Below are 22,291 nucleotides of genomic sequence, written 5' to 3'. Positions count from 1 at the left end.
AGAGCTGGAGAGGGACTGGGGACAAGGGATGGAGAGACAGGACAAGGGGAATGGCTTCTCACTGCCAGAGGGCAGAATTAAATGGGATATTGGTATTAAATCCTTCCCAGTGAGGGTGGGCAGGCCCTGGCTGTGGCTGCCCCTGGATCCCTGGAATGTCCAAGGCCAGGCTGGACAGGGCTTGGAGCACCCTGGGACAGTGGAAGGTGTCTGTGCCATGGCAGGGGTGGCACTGGGTGGTCTCTAAGGTCCCTTCCTACCCAAACCAGTCTGTGATTCCATGCTGAGCTGCAGAGTGACCCTGGCCCTGGCCTGAATGACCTGGCAGGGCTGGGCTGGGTCTGGGCGAGGCTGTGCATCCATCCGTGTCATCTCCTCACCTCCTGAGCCCTGCAGGAGGGATCCAGGGGTGAACGTGTCTGCAGAGGGCAGAGCCTGACTGCAGGGTCACCTGGGTCTGTGCTGGAGCTGGGTGTGAGCCCTGAGCACCCTCAGGGGCCTCTGACTGTGCTCAACAAAGCCTGGATGTGGCACTGGGGGCCAGGGTTGAGTTGAGGTGCTGGGGCTGGGTTGGACTCCATGATCTTTGAGGTCTCTTCCAACCCAGTGATTCTGTGAATTCTGTGATTCTGTGACTCCCCTGTGTGATGAAAACTGGGGCAGCCCCTGGACAGAGGTGCCTTTGCTGCTGAAAAAGGAGTGAGTGCTCCTGCCTGCTGTGGGATTTGTGTTCATCCAGGTGGTGCTGAAAGGCAGAGGGAGACACAGCCCTGGCTGAGGGGGCATGTAGGAGCCCAGAGTTCCTCTGTTCATCCTGTGGTATTTGCATGTCTGCAGCCCATGGCAGGCGTGCTGGGGAACATGCTCCCCACCCCTCAGCTCCTTTGGATCCTCCAGCTTTCTCACATTTAGGTTAATCATCCTACAGGCTGATAAGGCAAATAAAATCCGTTATCTCAGCCAAGATAAAACAAAGAGTTTGCTTTCATCTCCTGCAGTAGGGCCTGGCCGCTGGTTTTGTGACTTCTCTGCTGTCTGCTGGGGGAGGGAAGCGATGGCAGTGGTGATGAACCTTCTGTAATTAAGGAATAATTCTATTTTAACCTATTTCTAAACTTCTGTCCCTGCCTGAGATGTTTCTGTTGGCCAGTGGTTGAAGGGACACCAAGGCTGGGTGCAGTGCCAGCTCCATAAACTCTGTCAGAAGACTGAATTGAGATTACAGAGAGATAACTTTGTTTTGAGAAGATCAAACGATCTGTTGTGAGCAAGAAAAGATAAGATGACAGCAAGCCATTTGTGTTCTTTACACTCCTCCAGCAAACAAACAGACACAGAGACCCTTCTACGTTGTCCAAAATGCCGTGGTGAAGCTGAAGTGAATGTGGCTATAAATGGAAAAAGCAGCTGGTCTTGGACTGCAGCCTGTGCTCAGACTTCTCTGGGCCCAGTTTTTCTTACATCTGTTAGAGGTTTTAAAGGAGGGATGTGGGGAGAGAGCTGCTTTGCTTGGGGTTGGTTGAATCTGGGTCACTCATCTCATTGATCTGCTGAACTGGTCTCTGCACAGAAGTTCCCAGGGTTTCTGCAGGGTCATATGCATCAGTGCTTCAGCCTCTTGAATCATTTTGGTTTATCCAGGCATGCTGGGAGACAAAGCTGGGCCCAAGGGGTCCACACCTGGGGTGTGTTTCATGTGGGCTGGGTGGCTCTGGAGGGACATCCCAGGAGCTGCCCTGCCCAGCTGGGGCTGCAGCCCTGCCTGTGTTTGCTTCCCCTGTGTGTTATGCCTCTGGGTGGGGAATTTTGCCCACTCTGCTGGGCATTTGCTCTGATCTGGGAGCTTGTGCTGTTCTCTGCTGTTGCACTGAGGAGTTGGTGTGCTCTGGACCCTTGTCTGAAGCTCTGGCACATGGAGGCACAGGATGAGTCTCTGGTTTCAGTCTCTGAAGCTACAAATGTGCAGGCTCATGCTCTTATCTCATGTGAGATGCACTCAGGGCACCTCCCCTCATCTGCAGTGGAAATCAGTTCATGGACCAAGAGCCAGAAAAACACTGAGATGGCAGAAGTTTGTATGGGGGGAGAGCCTGGTCAGGATCCTGCCTTTGCTGTCCACTCCTTCATTGTCTTGGAGGAATCCATCTTCCAACTTCTCCTTTGGAACAAGGAGCTCAGGAAACCTGAGGGTCAGTCCTTGCATTGGGTTCTTTCTTCTTCTGATGCCTTGTGAAGGCTGACCTGGAGCAGAGGCTGGACAGAGTTAAAGAATCAAGTAGGGATTTATTAAATGATCTCCTCAATGGATGCACCTTGGGCAGCACAAGAGCCCAGCCAAGGCTGCATTCAAGATGAACCAAAATGGTCCCAAAATGGACACAAGGTCACGGGGTCTCTCCCTGGGCTCAGCTCTGCTCCATGTGCACATTGCAGTTCATTGTCCAATCCCACTGCAGCCCCTGCAGTCCCATCCTGCTTGTTTTTCTCTCTCCAGCCCATGTTGTTTGTGCTCTTGGGGCTGAGATTTGGATCATTTGTCCTTGGTGCCCAGCTGGAGCAGGAATTGTTTTGTCTCCCTGCTCTGTGCAGAGCTCACCATCCCCTGATGTGAACCCAGACCCACACACTGAAGCAACACAGGATCTGAAAAATAGAAAAGCCAAAACCTGAGGCATCACTTCCAGGTTCAGCTGGTGATTAGGAATCAGCTGGCCCTGCTTCCAGAGGTGCTGTGGGATTGTGCAGGGTGGGAGCAGCCCCTGCTCATGTCACTGGAGTGGCCCTACAAAGGGAGGTCCTGAGCTGTCCAGGAGGAAAGGGATGTTTCAGGTGTCTTCTGTATCAAAACCTTGCCAGTCGACCTTGCTCGCTCCTATATTTGAGAAACCCATAGTTTGAAGGGGAAATAAGGATTGGGAAGGCAGACTTTGGAGCGTGGGGAGCAGATCTGGGATGGATTGTGCCTCTGGTTGGTGAGTGTTGGAGGCTGCTGGCACTGAGGGAGGAGCAGGGGGATTTGGATGCTCCTTGCCTCACGTCCTCTTCCCCTGCTTCCATCTGCTGCAGGCTGGATGGAGAATGGAGAGTACCTTGGAATTGTCCAGATACGTCCTGGGAAAAAGGAGTAGATCTGAGCAGCTTTTCTGATAAAACATAATTGTTTAGACAAACTCTGGCTGAACTTGCTTCCTCCTGCATCCCAGCATGCAGATAAACAGGGTGGAAGTGGGAGGCCAAGTTCACAGGCTGCTGGGGCCCTCCCTGGGGTCACACCGGCCTCGAGACCCCCTGACCACCCCTTTTGGTGGCCTTGGAGAAGATGAGAGGATGCAGTTGAGTGCTGAGGGTGATGCCCTGGCTTTGGGTAGTTCAGTGCTCCGAGATGTGATGGGAACCTTGATAAGGCAGCACGTCAGGGGTGTGGGTGGTCCTGGGGGCAGCAGTGAATCCATCATTAGCTGCAGGGGCTGGACCTCGGCTCTGTGTTGCTCTGTGGGATGCAGGAGGTGAATTTGCTCCAGCCCTGTTCTCTCCAAGCCTGGCAGTGCTGGGTGTAGGGTGGCTGGGCAGATCTGTGCCCCTGAGAGATCCCTGTTGGAGCTGGCAGGGTCAGGATTTGGTCGGGCAGTGAGGATCTGGGTGGGATGTGGCCACTGCAGAGGTGTTGTGGCTCCTGCCGAGGTCTCCAGGAACTGCTTTGTGGAGTCAGATGAAATCTGAGATCCTGCCATAACACTGATGTTCCTCCCACCATTCCTCAGGGAACCAGTCCTCCTTGCCCTACTTTGTGTAGTAAATAAAAGTTTATTTACAGCCCAGGAGTGCACGCCCTGAGGTTGGGAGGTGAAGGGTCCCTGCAGGGCCCTGGAGGAGCTCTGGGGTTTCCTTTCTGCTTCGTGGCTTCGGTTCCTGGACAGAAAAGTCTTGGGAAGGAGCAGCCCTGCAAGTGGGAGCTCAGGGGAGCCCTTTGCTGGGCCTTGGGGCATGGCTTTGTTTCCTGGCCCCGTGTCCCTGTGTGTCACCTGGAGAAGAGCTGAGAGGAGATAAGGAGAGCTCACGGGTGACACGGGGCTGGAGCAGCCAGGGACAGCAGCAGGAGGTGAGCTGGGTCCATCTGTCCCCATCCTTGGCTCAGGGTGGGGTGGGGACAGGGCTGAGGGGGATGTGGGGCTCAGCTCTGCTGGCCTGTGGGGTCTCTGGGGTTTCCAGCTCTGCCCTGCCACTGCCCAAAATTCTCCTGCAGCGCTTCAGGGAACGAACATTTGTGTTCTCCTCCACTTGGAGGAGAGGGAAGGGTCTCTTTGGGGTTATTTCAGCCCATGTGTGGGACAGATTATTTATGGGGCAAGCAAACCAAAGCCATGATTTGGGCTCCTCTGAAAAAGAAAAGCTGGGAAAGCTTCAAATCGTGGCTGCAGAGAGAAGGAGGGATGTGGCTGTGGCTTTCTGCTGGGGACCAGTGCTGTGTCCCTTGGGAGAGGCACAGAGAACATTGTTTGGAGTTTCTTGCTTTTCCTTCTCATTTTTCAGACATGCAAGATTAATTGCTCTCTTTTATTGTCCGCAGCAATATTTATTTTGCTGCTCTGCAGCAGCAGGGACTGGATAGGTTTCACAAACCGAATTTTCCCCAGACAAGCCCCTCCTCTGATTTCACACTCCCAGCTGCCAGGCTAGGTTTTAAAACAGTTCGCACCGAGGCTGAAAATATTTGAAGAGCAGAGCAATGCCTTGCAGGAAATGGCTTAAACTTCCTGCTCCCAAGATGGTGTGAGTGTTAAAACAGAACTGGAGAAATATTAGACATCCGGCCTGGCTGGGGAGGGTGACCCTGGGGTGATGGGATGGAAAGCCTGGACACCCCCTCCCCCTGCTGCTTGTGCCTGGCAGCTTCCTGCAGGACGAGGGGCCCCAAGGGTCCCCCTGACCCCCATCCCCCTGACTTTATGGGGGAAAAACCAGAAAATTGTTTCCTGCTCCTCGGGGCTTTGCTGTGTTTGGGTTTTGTGGGAGATGTGTGGGGCGAAATGTCATCGGAGTGAGTTTGCAGCAGAGAATGGGAGTTGGAGCAGCAGCGGTTCTGATGAAATATTTGTAGCAGTTTATCCACCATCTCCCGGGCTGAAGTTGATATAAAATTTTGATAACTAAATTGAATTTCATTTTTATGTATTTTATTTTAAAGAAAGCAAGCAAGCAGCGCTGGGTGGCCGGGGAGTCACCGCTCCACTCACGGCACACACCACTTACAAGTTCAGCAAAGTATATATACTGTTCTTACGCCTACAAAGCATTTTCTAATGTGCGTGGTTAGTTTGAATCAGCAAATACCAATAAGCTGGGTCAGCAATTTTATCATCTTTCTAGGTGGTCGTTGGCTTCCTGTCCTTGTGGTTGTCTGGAGGGAGGCCTTACACTGGTGTCTGCTACAGGATTTTGTCAAGTGCATTATGCTTTTTATTATACATAAACGTTTAGTTGCTTCATTGCAATATCTCTTAGATTTACCACAATTCCCTCTATTTTATTCTGGGCATCAGTCGTCTTGCTGCCTCATCTCTTTTACTCTGCTATACTTCTTTTATTTTGATGCTTTATTTGGCTATTCAGTCAGAATATGGAATCAAAGCAGCCCCTGTGTCAGGGAGAAATGATGAGAAGGATTCTATTTTATTAGAAGGCTAATTAATTACTTTATTATACTATATTATACTATATTATATTACATCTAAACTGAACCTGTTAAGCACTTATCTTTGTATATAACTGTTTATTTTGTGACTCTGTCGTGACTGTCAGCTGACAGTCCTGACACACACACATTCTTGGCCCTGACAGGCCAAGGAAACAAACCACTATCACTTTGGATAAACAATCTCTATATTGTATTTTACTTTGGTATAGCACAGGTACAGCAAATGAGATAAGAATTGTGGTTTTCTTTCTCTGAGGGTCAGAGAATGTGAATCTCAGAAATCCTCGGAAGAATTATGTTTTGCTTTTCTCTGTGAAGAGAAATGTGGCGACATCAGAAAGTTTCAAAACTATTCTTTATGTCTATTTTCGACAGAGCAGATACAAGGATTTGCTGATTCCATTGCCAATTGACACGAATCACAAAAACATTTTTCACAAAGCGAAAGGTGAAAATCCGTGAGAGCCGGGTTTGAATTGGTCCAGTTTGTCTGGGGCTGGAGCGGGACCTTCCTCAGTGAAAATCACTGCTGGATTATTGACTCAGAGGCATGGGAGCCCTTCCAGCTCGGAGGAATTCCCGCTCGGTGCCGGCTGAGCACCATCTACCTGGCCAGGCAGGGAATAGCAGCTGCTGTGTGTCCAGGACAGACGGACAGGGCTGGGACAGTGGGAACATGCAGAAGCCTGGGGAAGGGCAGGCACGGAGGGGCTCCTGGTGCTGTCACATTTCAGCTCCCCAGGGTTACTGCCCTGGTATGGAAAGCTTCTCCAAACCCTGCTTTACGTGGAGATTCAGGGAATTTTATTCAGAATGTTGTGGGTTGGATAAAAAAAAATATCTGGGCCGTGTCTGGGAGTCTGCAGGTGCAGGAGGAGCGAGGTGGAGGCTGTGGGCAGAGCAGGAGGAGGAGTATGGTCTGGGCTCACTCACAATCCTCCAGTAGCCACTGAGAATCCCAAAATTGCTCCTAATGAAGGCGAAGCTACATCCATGCTGGGACTGAGTCCCTTTGGGAGGCTGTTCCAGCTCCGGGAGCAGCAGCGAGGTGTGTGGGTGCATTTTGGGGCGGGTGCAGCATGACCTCCTCCTCCTCCTCCTCCTCCTCCTCCTCCTCCTCCTCCTCCTCCTCCTCCTCCTCCTCCTCCTCCTCCTCCTCCTCCTCCTCCTCCTCCTCCTCCTCCTCCTCCTCCTCCTCCTCCTCCTCCTCCTCCTCCTCCTCCTCCTCCTCCTCCTCCTCCTCCCCCCTCCTCCTCCTCCTCCTCCTCCTCCTCCTCCTCCTCCTCCTCCTCCTCCTCCTCCTCCTCCTCCTCCTCCTCCTCCTCCTCCTCCTCCTCCTCCTCCTCCTCCTCCTCCTCCTCCTCCTCCTCCTCCTCCTCCTCCTCCTCCTCCTCCTCCTCCTCCTCCTCCTCCTCCTCCTCCTCCTCCTCCTCCTCCTCCTCCTCCTCCTCCTCCTCCTCCTCCTCCTCCTCCTCCTCCTCCTCCTCCTCCTCCTCCTCGCTGGGGTTCTGCCTTGCCCTGGTGTGCTCTGGAGGAGCATGGGTTGGGATGGGAAGGGCAGGGAGGTAGAGGGGGGCTGTGCTGGTCTCTCCACTTCCCCAGCAAATGCTTCTGTCACGTGTGTGTGGACACTGCCCTTGGTCTGAGTGCTGGTCCCAGTCCATGCAGGGTGGATGGTGGTGGAGATCTGGGTGTGAGTGCTTCATTCCCCACTTGGTGTGATTGTGATGCAGGTCTGCCCCAAAACATCTCTCAAATATTGGTTCTTCCATCATCCATCCATCCATCCATCATCCATCCATCCATCCATCATCCATCCATCCATCCATCCATCCATCCATCCATCCATCATCCATCCATCATCCATCCATCCATCCATCATCCATCCATCCATCCATCCATCCATCCATCCATCCATCCATCATCCATCCATCCATCCATCCATCCATCCATCCATCCATCCATCATCCATCATCCATCCATCATCCATCATCCATCATCCATCATCCATCCATCATCCATCCATCCATCATCCATCCATCCATCCATCCATCCATCCATCCATCCATCCATCCATCCATCCATCCATCATTATCTCTCTATCTGTTTTCTGCAATCTCTTGAGGAGTATTACAGCCTAACTGGAATTAGGTGCCTAAACACCTTCTCAGATGTATTTCTTGGCTCTCCTTGTGCCTCTGAGCCCAGCACTGCCCCCTCACCCTGTTGCTGGAAGGGCATCCAACCCCAAGACGTGCTCTGTCACGGGGTGTGGGAGGATGGGAGCAGCTGGGGCGGGGCAGGATGCCCCTCTTAGACCTCCCAGGAAATGCTAACACAGCTTCTTTCACACCTTCTTTCACATTGTGGTGGAGCCCTTTGCAGGCAGACATGGTGTGACAGCTCAGCACAGCTGATTTGCTGTAGCCACCTTCTGTGTTCCGTGGGATGAGGGGTTTGTCCAAGGAGCAGGTCAGGACACCACAGCTCTGCCCCCCCACCTTTCCTATTGCTCTCTCCAACAATTAGGCAGCTTGAATCCATCCAGGCCCTCATTTAAACAACTCCTTGAGCTACAGGATGTCCTGTGAGATTACTGAGTGCTTGAATGAGGGGCTTTCTTAGCTTTGCAGAGGCTGAGCAGACCCCAGAGAGCTCCCGTGCTGGGGGAAGAGGCTGTTGCCAAGTCGTAGGAGGAATTCCCACGTTCCTGTTCCTTCCTGCTGGCTGCCAAACGCTTGTCCTGTCCACAAAAGCTGATGCATTTGGTAGGATTTAACCTTTGCTCACAGAAGTGAATAATGGAGATCTTTTACTTTTGGTTTCTGGGTGCAAATTCACAACTCGGCACTGGTTTTTGCATGCACAGCACGGACCCATGGTGGGAAAAACTGGAGGAGGAACAGAGAGATGCTTCACTCGGTGAAGTCCTCTGTAGCCATAGCTGGGAGCCTGCAGGGACTTGCCCCTCTCTCCTGCCCTGGTGAACCCCTAAACCAGGCTTTAGGTGCCAACCAGACCTCACCATTTCAGCAGAAGCACAAAGGCAGCCCTGTGGAAAGCAGAATTTGGGATTTCTCACGCCCAGGTCCTGCCTGGACAGACAGACAGGCTCCCACATTTTCCCTGCTGGCAGCAAGCATGTCCATGGAGTTTCAGGGAGTAGAAATGCTGTGTTTTGTTGCTTCTTTTCAGAAGACACAGCTAGCACTGCTTTCTCTGCCCTGGGCCATTTTTTTTTCCTCAGGTTTGTGTCCTGTGGGACAGCCCTGGTGACACTGGTGCTGTCGTGTCATCAGCAGCACCCAGAGCTACTGAAATGGGCTGTGACACAGCTGGGCACCTCTGTGTGGGGCTGACCTGGTCTGGGGGAGGTGACAACGACCCAAAGCTCAGCTCCCAAATCTGGGCAAAGAAGAAAAGTGAAAGCCAGCAGGTCCAGGCACGGCCTGAACTCCTTTTTGGAGGACACCAGCTATGTCCCAGAGGTGGGATCAGCAGGAGGGAGCCCTGCACAGAGAAGAGAGGTCTCTGAAATCCCTTGGTGAGGGTTTGGGGCATCACACAGAGGGTATTCTGTGTGATGAAGGTATTCCAGAAGATCCCTCCTTACTTGGGCCCCTGTGTTTGCTGGTTGGGTCCCTTGGTGGAGCTCCAGAGGGGCTTTGCTGCTCTGTGGCTGCTTGGCACAGCCAGGTGCTCCTCATCCTGGGGAAGTGTTGGCTTGTGTCACCCTGGACAGGGCCAGGCCATGAGGCAAAGCCCCACACCACCCTGCACCCAGCAGTGAGCCAGAGCTGCCCTGGTCGAGGTCAGCTGTCCAGCAGGGCAGTGTGTGGCCTCCAAAAAGCTGGAATGAATCTCCAGTGCTGCTCCAGGATTTGGTTCTAATTAAAGGGACACCCATGTAGGTGACCCCAGGGCACTCCTCCCCACAGGGGTGGGGAGAAGCTGCTGATGGAGTTGCTTAGGAGTGAACTTGCAGTGGGAAGCAGCATGGAGAGCTCCAACCTTACCAGGATTTGCTGCTCCTGAGCCAGCAATTCCTTCCTGGAGCTAAAGTTCTGTGAGATCAGCAGAAACAGGGTAAAACTGAAGTGGTTTTTGCTGTGAGCATGTGGAAATCAGACCCACAGATGGATGGGGATTGGTGTAATTGCCCCCAAAATGACAAGGTGCTGATTATAAGCACAGCCCATGGCATTGCAGCTGGCCCAGGGGTTATGACCAGTGCCATAACCCCACAGAATTCTCTTTTCTTGCCTATCTGTGTAAATCTCTGCTCTCCCATCAGTGCCTGCCCTCAGCACTCCCTGAAAATTGCCCAAAAATTCCATCTTGGTGCAATTTAGGATACGCTCCAGCCTGCCCCGAGCACATCTGGTATCTGTGTGTTGGGTGATATTAATCACAGCGTGAACACAGCCAAGTGTTAAACAGCAGAGCCCTCCCACCTCCCCCCCTGCAAACCAGGCTTGTTTCCATGCTCCAGCAATAAAATGAACCCAGCATTCCCGGGCAGGCAGTGATCTGGCAGGAACAACTGCTGTGTGGGATGGAGGGATGAGGAACGCTCTGAAACGGGCCAAGAAACCATGTGCTCCTAGGACTTTTTGAAATCCCTGCGGTGTTTGAAGCTATTTTCTCGTCCTCCTCGTTTTTTTGGATCCGTGGCTGTTCCTGCTGCATCTGCAAGTGCTCCCTGTGCCCCGGAATTTTGTTGTTTTGGGTGTAAATGCTGCTCCCTGTTTCCAGGAAGGTAAACACCCTCCCTCGCCCTGCTTTGCTGTGATATCAAAGTGCTTCACCAAGCAGGGGAAGATGTTGTTTCAGTTTTGCAGATTGGGGGACAGGAGTTGCAGAGGCTGCTGAGAAATCCATGGGAATCTGCTCACTTGGAGGGTGCCTGTGGTTTTGCTTCAGGACACTCAGTGGCTTCTTTTGGTGTTGGGCAATGAGCAGGCAGGACTGGCACCAGGGATATTTTTGCTCTCTTTTTTTCTGGGGTGACCACACAGCAGACAGTGGGCAAAACCCCACCAGACCACGCTGGTTGTGTTGCCCCCAAAGGAGAGCTTGGCCCAGATTTGCCCCCAAGTTCCCCAGTTTGTGGCTGATTTAAAAAAAAAAAAGACGGAAAAAAAAAGCAGAAAAAAAAAATCAAAACTGTGTTTTCAGCACAGTTGGCGCCTCAACCACTGAGGTTGCTGTGCTTTCAAGGGAGGCAGCCCCAGCAGTGGTGCCTGGGAGGAATGGGGGGGCGAGAGCTCTTGTGTGGTGCCTTTGATGTTGGAGCCTTTTACCCGCGTTACCCGGGGAGAAACTCGAGTGCTTTTCATGTCTGCTGGTGAGGAGGGAGGCAGAGAGCCAGGAGGGATCTGCTTTGTGAGACCTTCTGCAAGGGAATTGAGGGAAACTTTTCAGAAGTTGGGGGGAGGCTCTCTGGGGCAGCAGCTGAAAGAGGTGCTGAAGCATCCTTGGCTCTCGTGGGCACCGGGCAGCGTGCATCATCCTCATCATCATCCTTGGCTGAGTAAGTCTCTGCTGGAGCTCTGCTCAGCCTCAGGGAGTGAAAATCTGTGGCAAGGGCTGTGCTGGGGTCTCCACAGCTGTGCCAGTGGGGATCTGTGGGGTGGAGAGGCTAAATGTGGCTGTGCAATGGGTGTGTGGGGGTTTGAAGGGTAAGGAGGGGGAAAACAGAGCAGGACATGATGCAGGCATTGTCCCAGGGGAATGGTTTGTCAGGGCCTGTGCTGAGGGAGGTGGCAGAGCCTCCTCAGGCTCCCTGTGGGATGGGATGTGCTGGGCTGAGCCTCTGCACCACCTGAGCAGGCAGAGAGTGGCACAGGGGAGTCACACAGGGTGGCATCAGCTCCTGGGGGTGACACGGGGTGGCAGCAGAATGGGGCCCTGGTGCAGATGAGCCATCCTCAGCCAGCTCCTGCAGCCCTGAGGGGAGAAGCAGCCCTGGCTGCTGGCAGTGCCAGGGAAGGGGAGGGTGCTGCCTGTGCTGGGGTCCCTGCTAAGGTTGGGGGCCCTGCCCCAGCTGGAGGGGCCAGATGTGGTTTGTATCTGTGCAGGTAATACAAAATAAGTTCCTAGAAAATAAGTTTCCATAGCCTTTGCTTGAATGGTCCCAAACTCTGGATCTGGGGTCTTAAAGCCCTCAGTGTGCTTTTTTTTTCAGGTTAAAAAATGTTGGTTGATAGATTCCCAAGTGTTCTCATGGGGTTGTGGGGGACCTGGACCCCCAAGAATAGGCTGAAGTCAGCAGCACTCTCTGCTCTCAGCTTCAGGAGGGTGTCAGACATGAGAGCTGTATCCTGCAGAGCTGAAAACCTCAAACCCCTTTGACCTTTAAGCTGCAGGGAGTGTGACAGAGCAGAGCCTCTGCCTTTCCCAGGTGGGAAGGGGCTGCCACAGCCTCCCCAGCCTGGCAGCTGTGAGGGCTCTGTGGGCTGCTGGAGCTGCTCTCACGTTTCTTTTGGCAAATGCAGTGCTGTGACATGGGGGAATGTGTCTGGTGATGTAAAGGAGGCCTGGCAGCCCAGGGCAGCCTCGCTCCTTGGTTTCTGCCCTGGAAGTTGGCTGTGAACTGATGTGGAAAAGAAACTTCCTGGTGTTTGATGGCCCCTTGTCCTGATGAAAACTCACCTCCTGAGCTTCCCTGTGTGCTCTGGTGGTGCAGGGATCCTGTGCCCAGCCCTGTTCCGTGGCTCTCAGTGCCTGTGTGGGAAGTGCTCCCCAAAAACAGCCTCCTGCTCCCCTCTCCTCTTGCCCACCCTGCCCCTGAGCTGCAGCCTGTGCCAGGTCACACACCCCCTCTGCACTGTGGGGTGCAGTGGCATCACCCAGAGCCCTGGGGACACTGAGGGTGGGATTGCCACAAGGTTGGAGACACCAAAGGGATGATGACACTCCAGGGATGTGGACGCCGTGGGGATGGATGGGGACAGCACAGGGAAGGGGGCAGGTGGGGATGTCATTGGAATGGGGACACCACAGGGCTGGGGACAGGGCACATGGGTTCGGGGAGGGGGGACACAGAGGCTCAGTGGTCCCTGGGCCTGGGGGTGGCAGCAGGGTCACACTGTGCTCCATTCCTGCTGTGTCCCCACAGTTTGTTCTGTGCTGTGTCACAGCCCTGGAGCAAACCAGCCCAGCTCTGAACCTCACTTTTTTTTCCTTTTTCTTATTTTTTTTATGAAAAATCCCCCCTGAAGCCTTGTCTCACCGCTCCTGATGGCTGTCTGCCCAGTGGCTGTGACATGGGTGTTTGGGTGACGTGGTGGCACCACCTGGATTTCCAAGCACAGGGCTTTTCCCTCCTGCCTGGCAGAGGATGGGGGTGCTGGGCATGGCAGCCCGGGCTGTGTCAGTGTGAACCCCCAGGAAGTGCTCTTTCCCTCTGTATCCCAATTTCTCCCCTCTGTATCCCAGTGTCTCCCTGTCAAGCAGCCCTTGGAAGCAGCCGGGGCTGCAGGAAAGGCTTCACGCCAGAGGATTTCAGGCTAGGCTTTTTATATCCATCCCAGTGTGACCACACTTCATTTGGGGAAGGAGCATCCGGGATGGATCTGGGCTGACGTATCCAGGGCTGAGACTATCTCGTTCTGCAGAGCAGATCTGGGCCAGGGGAGCAGCTGGGCTGCAATGGGGCTGCTACTGCTGCCCTGTGCTCCCTGCACACACCGAGCTCTTCATCTCGCATTTCCTGGCGATTTCATCGGTGTTGTGTCAGCCCTTCTGTAAACAGCAGGTCGTTCCATCTCCCCCCTAAACCCTGCTTTGGAGCCACGGGTATCCGGCCATCCACGAGCTGAGCAGCCTTGTGCCCTGCACAGCACCCTGGGCTTGCTGCTGCTGCTTCCCAGGGTCAGCTTACAGGAACACACGGAGCAGAGGAGTACAGGAGCAGCCTCCGTAGCACCAGGCAAGTTTTGGGTTAAAGCTGCTGAAATTTATTGAATTCCTGCTGCTGTGGATGGTGGGTTCGGCGGAGGGAGCAGACTGGTGGTGCAGCTCTGGGGTGGGAGGGGATTTTGTGCTGCTGTTATACATGTGCTGGCTGAGAGTTTCCTGGTGCTAATTAATGACTGTTGGTTGATGGACTAAATTCCCCTGGGAGAAAGGTGAGCCAGGCAATGGGGCATTTATGTGCGCAAGCAACACTGGGCTGAGCTTTGGTTTGGTAAAAATGCAAAAAAGCAAGAACTGTGATTAAGTGTGAACCCCTAAGCGCTGCTGCCTTGTCCAGGTGTGATTCCAGAGTGTAGGACACAGCATCCAGCAGGAGTACATCTGTCCAGGGTGTGTGCCCTGCTGTAAGGGCATCCTGAGTGCAGATAAGGACACGTCACAGATAAAATAATTTTGGAGCACACGAAGGACTGTGCTAGCCCTGGGAGCTCTGAGCTCTCCCATGCTGTTGTAGTTGCCATCCATGATTTGCCATGTTGAGATCAAAATGCCTGTGGGGCTCGTGGGGAGCTCTGTGGTGGGGTTTGAATGTGTTTGACCCCAGAGCCCCTCAGCACGTCCCCTCTCCCCAGGATGTGCTCGAGGCATGCACATGTGGCAGGCTCTGATGGCTTGGTGGCCAATAACCCAGCAGCAGTGGTTCCTGGACGCCTCTCCATGGGGAATCCAGACTTCCCTTCTCTGAGCACGGTGGAATTTTTATAGCCTGTGGTTTTAAATGCTGTGATTTCCTTATGGCCCCGACGCCGCATGCAGCCCTGTCAGGGCTGGGTGAAACACGGGCTGGAGCTGCTGCTCCTTGGGTAATGTGTCTGAGCTTTGCTCCAGTACAGGGGAGAGGGAAGGCTGGCTCTCCTGGGCTTGAGCCTGCTGGGTGCTGTTAATTATAGCTGAATTCAACTGGACTTTAGTTCATTTATCCCCAAAATTTGTCAGGCTTTGGGGAGTAGAGTACAGTAAAGCGACCTAGTTTGTTAAAGATAATCACCAAAATGGGAGTGAAAGAGTTAATCTCGCAAGTACAGTGGCATCCTGGAAGTGTCTGCCCAAAAATCAGGAGGGGAGTGGGCATGTAGCATTTCAAGGTAAGGGTAGAGGGGCCAGGCTGGCAAACCCCACTGACCACAGGGACTCAGCTGTGACTCGGGCAGGGACGTGGCACTGTGGGATGTGTGCCCAGCTGGGAGGCAAAGGCAGAGGGTTTGTGCACAGCTAGAGGGTGTGAGCACTGCCTGCCTCCCAGCTGGTTCCCTGGGGTCCCTGTCCTCATGGGGACGAGGCAGAGTTCTGCCATTAATGCTCTGAAATTCTCTGCTGGCTCATCCTAATCATCCCCAAAATGCCAGGCAGGGCTGGGAGCTCACTGTGATCTCTAGCAGCTGGTGGGAAATCGGCAGTGGTGCTTTCTCCAGCCCCTGATCAATCCCCTGGAAAGCACTGCCCAGGTCTGGCTGCTCTGGGGATGCTTTGGGGCCATCAGATTTTCCAGGCTGACACATCCGTGTCCCTGTGCTCCTGCTGCAGGGATGCTGCCTGGGTCCTGCCGCCTCCACCCAGCTCTCCCTTCTCACAAACTTGTGGAAAAGTGATTTCCTTTCCTATTTTCTGGCCCCTTCTCAAACTCAGACTGGGTTAACTCTTGCTGTAGATGCAAAATTTGCTGGAGGGCTCAGCTCAGGCGGGGCTGCAAAAGCCACATTTTCTTTGGGAATCGGATTAAGGCCCCTTTTTCTTCCTGCAGAGTGGGTGACATGAAGTCTCTCTTTGTCCTGGTTGGTATTTCTGGCCCAGCTGCAGTGGGTTAACCCTTTGTCATCCCACACAGTCCTGCTGATGAATGGCCCTTTGCTAAGCAACAGGGACCTTGTCCTGGGGTGGAAGCACTGTGGGGACACTGTGGGCTGTGTCCTCCCCCTGCCCAGTGGGGGATGAAGTGCAAAGCCTTGGTGCCTGGCTAGGGGACGTGTCTGTGGGACAGGGACCTTCCCTAATGCTGCTTCCTGCTGCCTTTGCCATGTTTATTCTCTCTTTATCCCCCAAGATAAATGGATGGGACTTTGCAGGCCAGTCCTGCTCTGGCAGCAGAGGTGTCTCCATGCTGTGGGATGGCACAGAGGGACATGGGCGGGAGAAGTGACAGTGAGAGCAGAGGCCAGGCCAGCTGGCAGAGCACAAGAGCTGCCTCTATGCTCTTTGGGGGTCAGTGACCATGTCAGTGATGCTCCTTGGGCACCAGTGCCCAGCCTGGCGTGGCACTGGGCTGGGGCAGGAGCATCACTTTTCCAGGAGAGCTGGAAGGCTGGATAACCAGCCAGGAGCAGGGTGATGGCAGGCAGAGAGCACCCATAGGTATCCCAGGAGCCATTGGCTGTGGTGCCCAGGACCCAAGGAGGTGTCTTGGTTTGGTACTCGGTGCTGGGCTCTGTGGCCAAGCAGAAAAAAAAGGTATTTCATGGCCATGCCCTGCAGTCTGTGTGCATCTCACACACCAGATTTGGGTCCATTTTACATTTTTTCCCCCACCATGCTGCATTGTTGCATCACCTTGGATCCCTCCACTGCTGCTGTGAGCCTGGCTTGGTTTGTTTGTTTATTCAAAAGCCAAATGGTAGCAGGAAACGTCCCTTTCTGGTGGCCTGGAAAAGCTGCCAGGGGCACGCAGTGCTGCTCCCTGCAGCCTGGTCCTGTGCTCTTATCAGGGAGCCTCCTGATAAGAGCAGGGCAGGGATTTCCCCAGAGGGGGTCCTGGACCGTGTCAAAGAGACATCAGGAGCTCCCAGCAGTGGGGGGAGTGCAGCCCACAGAATTCTCCCTGTGTCCCTCTCTCTGCTGGGCTTTAGGACGTGATCACCCCAAGGCTGGTGGAGGGGTGCCGCCATCTCCCAGAGCTGAGCCAGCAGCAGATGGGCACCGAGCAGGGCTGGCTCACAGCGCTGGGAACTGCAGGGAGGCAACACATTTCCCTCCCAGCCGTGCTCCTCCTCCCCCCCATCCTCCTGACCTTTTCCCATCAAAACACAAAGCACTATTCTTTGGAGCAAGGCACCTCCATGCGAGGAGACAGCTGGCCCTGCAGCAGCTCGCTGGGGATGGCTTGTTATTAATTAAGCTGCAGGAGACAGCCCGGCAGCTTGAATAGAGTTTTCCTTCTTTTCAGGCTCAGGATGCCCTAAATTCTTTCTTCTTTACCTCCAAACGTTTATAGGTTTAAAAAGGGGCAGCAGACAAAGCATGGAGAAGGGCCCATTATGTGCAGCTTGCAGGGATGTGTGTCCCTGCACGTGGCCTGCAGGGACTGTTAGGGCACCCCAGCAACTTCTTTGCAGCTTGGTTTGTGCCAGGGGTTGCTGTGACCCCCAGGGATGTCACTACCTGGGCATCTCCCCATCTAGAGAGGAGATGCCACTTTGGAGTGAAACGATTTAAACTACTTGAACAAGTTTGGGGTGACTCAGGCAGTGGAATTTTTCAATCCTTGCTGTTTTCCCTTTAAAAGGTGATTTATTTTCACCAAACTCATCCTCTGCCCCTGCTGCTGGGTCTGCTTTGCCCATGCTGCTGGTGGTGAGAGTTGAGGTGGTGGTGGGGCTCTCTGAGGGGCTCCCTTCACCTGCTCCCCTCTCTCCACAGGGCAGGATACAGGGAGTGGGATGCAGGGAGTGCTGGTGGGGTGAAGTGCAGAATTTTGCTTTACCCCTTTTGAGGATAATTTGTTCTTTTGTGGTAATCTGTGGGGGTGTCTGAGGGAGCAGATCATGCCTTTGAGGAGGAGGGGTGAGGATTGCTCCTAAGCAGCCAAGTGTGTTTCCTTGGGCATGGCTGGGCTGTGCCATCTGCAGAGCTGGCCCAGGGATTTGAGCAGCAGCATTTTGGTGCCAAGGCAGACCTGTCCCTGCTGAGCAAAACCTGTGCCTGGCAGTGTGCTTTGTATCTGTCCAAACCAGCATGGCAGTGCCCCAACCAGTGCCCCCCGTGAGGCAAAAGGAATTTGGGGGGAATGGGGTTCTTTCTTGCTTTTTCCAAACGTTTGTGACTGTGGAGTGCCTTCCTAGCAAAGCCTGCTCCCTTTTGGAAAACGCTGGATTGCTCAAGCACGGTCAGGAGCCTCCTGCCTGCAGATCCTCTGCAGCAGGATTGTGCCAGAGGAAGGGAGGCTGCTGCAGGGACACTGCTGGGATGTGACACCAGGAACCCAGGCACGGCCTCTCCAGGGAGAGGGTGACTCACGCCAAGGACACGGTGCCAGCTGCGCGTGACGGCTGGTGACAGCGTGTGAAACAATTCCTTCCTTCCTTCCTGGACAGTGGGAGAGGCCTGGAGATGTCCAGCTGGAGAAGGCTCTGGGTTCTGGTGTGGTGGAAGCTGGGGCACTCCTGGCTGTAGTGTGGGATCAGCAGAACAGCCACGGTGCAGTGATGCTGGAGGGTCTGGGTGCTGCTCCTGGGCAAGGATGGAGGGGTGGCTGCTCCCTGTGCTGCTCAGGATTCCCTGAGCTCTGGAGGGCTCTGGGATGCTCCTGGCATTGCCATATTACTGCTGCTCCACTGCCCTGTCTCTCTCTGGGGAGATTTAAGCCACCAAAGATCTGCTTTCATGAAAGAATTGATGGGATACCTGCAGGGGTGTGTCTGATATGGGCTGCTCAGAGGAGCTACCAGGTAGCTTAAAATAAAAAAAAACTGCATCATCCTTGGACTTGGGAGTTCACTGCAGCCAGAGGGGAGGAAATGTCATTGATCTGTGAGTCTCAGAGATGTTCTGGGAGTTACCCTGCCCTTGCTGAAGGGACCATGGTGGCTGCCTGCCAGAGCCCTCCCTGGGTGGTAACACTTGCAGACCTGCACTCAGGCTCTTAGAAAAGCTTTGGGGTCGTTTTTAGGTGTTCCTGGCACTGGGAGATCCTTTCTGTTCCTGCTAGAGGTGATGGTATCTCTTTCAGTGCTAAAAAGAATTAACTTCTGGTCTTGTGATCTGCAAGCTTGTGTCCTTTTCTTGGTCATGCTACTTTCCACTGAGTTTGCTGGTGCTCCACCAAGGTCTCTGGATGTGCTTTTCATTCTGCTATTGATCTGAGATTATAAATATAGCTGGCAGAATTTCCATCTGTCTGTCAAAGTCGCTGGGGACTGGCAGGTAGTCAGCATTGCAGCAATATTTAAAGAATAAAAATTATTTCATAAGCCCTAACAGTGCACTTTTAACTGGGGCTTGCTGAGGTGCAGTAAAATTGGAAATGTCCCTTCAGCATTCCTGTGAGAGAACACGTCCTGCTCGTGCTGCCTGTGCCCAAGGGATTTGATGTTTTCTTGGGAGCTGGGCAGCTTGGGATGAAGGGAGTTTGATGGCAGGTCTGCTCACAGGCTGGGTAGTGCTGGTGAAACTGCCTTCATTTGCAGATCTTGGTTATTCCTCCCAGCTGGGGATTTGTGGTTGGAGCTGGCTGAGGGCAGAGCATTGCCTGGCACAGGGGAGGGCTGCTGGGGGACAGCCCCACTGCTGGGCAGCTTTCTGCTGCAAAGGACTGTGGCTGGGATTGTCCCCAAAACTCAGGGACTGTTGAAGCCCTCATTGGTGTACCCCTGAGTGTTCTCCAGTGAGCCCTACCAGCCCTGCAGGGTGTGGCTGTGACATGGGGACATGGCTGTGACATGCTTTCACCATCAGGGATGTCCCATAAACAGGACAGATTGGGTTGTGTAAGCCAGACAGGAATCTTCCTCAACATTTCAGATTAGTTGCAAGCTAAAAGCTGGATCTGTAGTTAGTTCAAATCCCTTGATACAACTTAAACAGCAATAGGCCTTGTTAGAATTGCTCCTAACTCTGATTATGAGGTTTTTCTAAGAGAAGAACAATGAGTTTGTGATTTTAAAACCCTTAATTAGGGGATTTGGATCCAGTTCTTGGCTCTGCTGTAAGATTTCTGTGTGACCCTGGGCGAGTCACTTAATCCCTCTCCAGCTGATCTGCCCTGGGAGCTGCTTCCTTCCTCTGCCTGTCGGTCCTGCCTGTGCTCAGAGCCAGGAATGAGCACTGGGAGAGGCACAAGCCCTGTTCTCCTCACAGGAATGGAGATGCTCCTGTAGGAACAAATCCCAGAGACTCTGGGGTTTGTTCTTACGGGAGTTTGTTTGTCACTCTCTGAGTGCCTCCTGTGTGCAAACACCCCAAAGTCCCCAAGAGCCATCCTGGGGACCAGCAGTGCTCCCAAAGCCCTTCTGAGCTTGCTGTGAGGCCAAGGGTGACACTTTGTTGTCCTTCTGAGCTGCTGGCTCACCACCTGCTGCTCCTGGGGAGGAGGAGATATGAGCTGAAACAAAATATTATTTGGAAATTAATCTGGGAAACAACTTGTACACAGTGTTGAGTTCCCATGTGCCCTGATTTTTATCCTGAGGGTGGTGAGGTCCTGGCAGGGGGTGTGCAGAGAGGCTGTGGCTGCCACATCCCTGGAAATGTCCAAGGCTGGGTTGGACCTGGTCTAGGGGAAGGTGTCCCTGCCCGTGGTTGGAATTAGATGTTCTTTAAGGTCCCTTTCCACCAAGCCAGTCTGTGTTTCTGTGAAATGTCTTTGCAGAGCTTCAGTGACCATGGGGAGAACTTTTCTGTGGTTATTTTTATTCCCTTGCAGGCAAGACTAAAGTATGGCCATGATTTCAGTCTGAAACAATTAAAAATTAACTCAGAGGAGCAAGGAGTTGGTTCACGTGGCTGAGCACGCTGTGTTCACCCCTTTGCTGATCTCAGTTTGGGCACGTGAACCCTGTGCTGATGCTTAACTCCTGCACAGCCACAGATGTGGTGAACTTAATGGCAGGGACAGGAAACCATCACACCTGAGATCCTCCCTTTACTCTTTGTGCAGCACAGCACCTAAGTGAGCTCAGCACAGCCTTTTCCTGCCTTTCTCCAGCTAAAACAAGGCTGGAGTGGCTTGCAAACAGACCCAGCTGCTACTGGGGCAAGGCTGGTTTGGCATCTAGCATTGGATTTTCCTGGAGATTAGAGAGATTAAAACACTAATGCCCATTGATAGGGGTTAGAGCTTTAATAAGTCATAAAAAGTGGTGTAATCTGGCAGAAATCTGCACGCAGCTGCAGCACAAGCAGATTGAGGCTGGGTTTCCTGCCTGGGTGCTGGGTGAAGGTTTCTCAGAAATTTCTGTTTGTGGTACTTGCTGAAGTGGGGGATGTGGGTCTTGCCCCCCTCTCATCACCCATCATTTGCAGAGCAGCCTGTGCCAGCCTTGCTGGGCATCACAGGAGGGTGCTGCCAGCCCAGCGTGGTGGGGAGGGCTGCTGCCAGCCTGGTGTGGGGTGGCTGTGCTGGCTGGAGGGAGCTCTGCCACTTCTGGTGGTCCGGAAGCAGAGAGGGAAGGTGACAACCACGCTAGAGCCACAGGCAGGATCGGAGCAGAGGTGGCTGTGGTGCCACTGGCACAGGTGGCAGGGCTTGCTTCAAGTGCAGGAGTGTGGCAGAGGCTGGTGATGCTGGTGACAGGTCCAAAAGGGAGTGCAAGTACTAGCCCAGGGCTTGCAGGCTGTGCAGGGGCTGCTCGTGGGAAAGGGAGTCCTCTGGGTGTTGGAGAGTGCAGATGTGCACATCTGTCTTAACCCTTTCATCGCCTGCATTTCTCTGGGTATACAAATCTGGGAACTGCAGGGAGAAAGTCTTGAGGTCATAGGGTAAGTCAAAGTAACTGTCAAAGACCCAGGAGCCCAAAAGAGGGAGGTTGGCTTCACCTTGGCTGTGACAGGAGAGAGTCCCAACAGCACTGCTGGACATCACCCCACACCAAGGGGTGCAGCCCAGCTTCCCTCCTGTGGCTGGCCCTTCCCTCGGCTGCTGGGACATTCTGGGATCAAGGTATAAGGCAGGAGGGAGTTGTGGAGACAGCTAATTTCTTCGTTCAGCTTCACTGACATCATTTTAGAGAGCAGCCGTGCCCGTGGGGGTGGGTTGACATCTTGTCCTGCCAGATGTGAGATGCAGCTGCAGAGCGAAGGGAGCCCACGCTCCCAGCACTCACACCCACCCGCGATTGCCTCGGGGCTCTGCCGGAGAATTTCGGGATGCTGGGAAGCAAAAGGCTTCCCTGGGCTCAGGGACGGGGATGTGGATGAGAGCCTGATCTTCAGGAGCCGGGCTCCTCTCGGAACGGCGCTGCCCCGCTTGTCCCAGCCTCACTTTTTGCCGTGGAAGTTTCCCCGCACCTCCTGCGTGCAGCCGGGGTGGGACGAGCCCCCAGGCTCGTGTTGCTCTCACCCTTTGCGGGCCCCCCTGGGCCGGGCCGGGCCCGGAGCGCCGGGGGGATGGAAACCGCCCCGGGGCGAAGCGACTTCCCGGGAAGAGGCTCCATCCCCCCGGGCCGGGCTGCAGGGGGAGGAGGCAGGGTGATGGGGGAGGAGGAGGAGGAGGAGGAAGGGCGATGGGGGAGGAGGCGGAGGACAGCGCGGGAGGAAGCGGGAGCCACCGGCTGCCGGAGCCGCCGCCGCCGCGGGTGAGTCTCCGCTGCCCGGGGGCGGGGGCTCCGTGGGGCAGCGCGGGGGGGATTGCGGTGGTGGGGAAACGCTTTTTTGGGGGTGAATTATCCCGGGGAAGGGCTTGAGAGAGAG

At 54.0% G+C, this 22,291-nt stretch overlaps 1 protein-coding gene across 7 annotated transcripts in view; it reads left to right on the top strand.

The window, feature by feature from the left end:
- Positions 1–22,291, top strand: part of SEPTIN9 (septin 9) — a 129,442-nt gene that overhangs the window by 81,755 nt on the left and 25,396 nt on the right. The window contains exon 1 of one of the 7 annotated variants that reach the window (XM_064395346.1): positions 11,072–11,228. The exons of 5 other annotated variants lie outside the window; for them this stretch is intronic. The gene's annotated coding sequence lies outside the window, so the exon portion shown is untranslated. Of the gene's footprint in view, positions 1–11,071; positions 11,229–22,098; positions 22,177–22,291 lie in introns of those variants that run through there. One more of the 7 variants, XM_064395348.1, reaches the window with a different exon arrangement.

Source organism: Passer domesticus, chromosome 20 (assembly GCF_036417665.1).
Source record: "Passer domesticus isolate bPasDom1 chromosome 20, bPasDom1.hap1, whole genome shotgun sequence".
Lineage (NCBI taxonomy): Eukaryota > Metazoa > Chordata > Aves > Passeriformes > Passeridae > Passer > Passer domesticus.
This window is presented reverse-complemented; position numbering and strand designations above follow the sequence as displayed.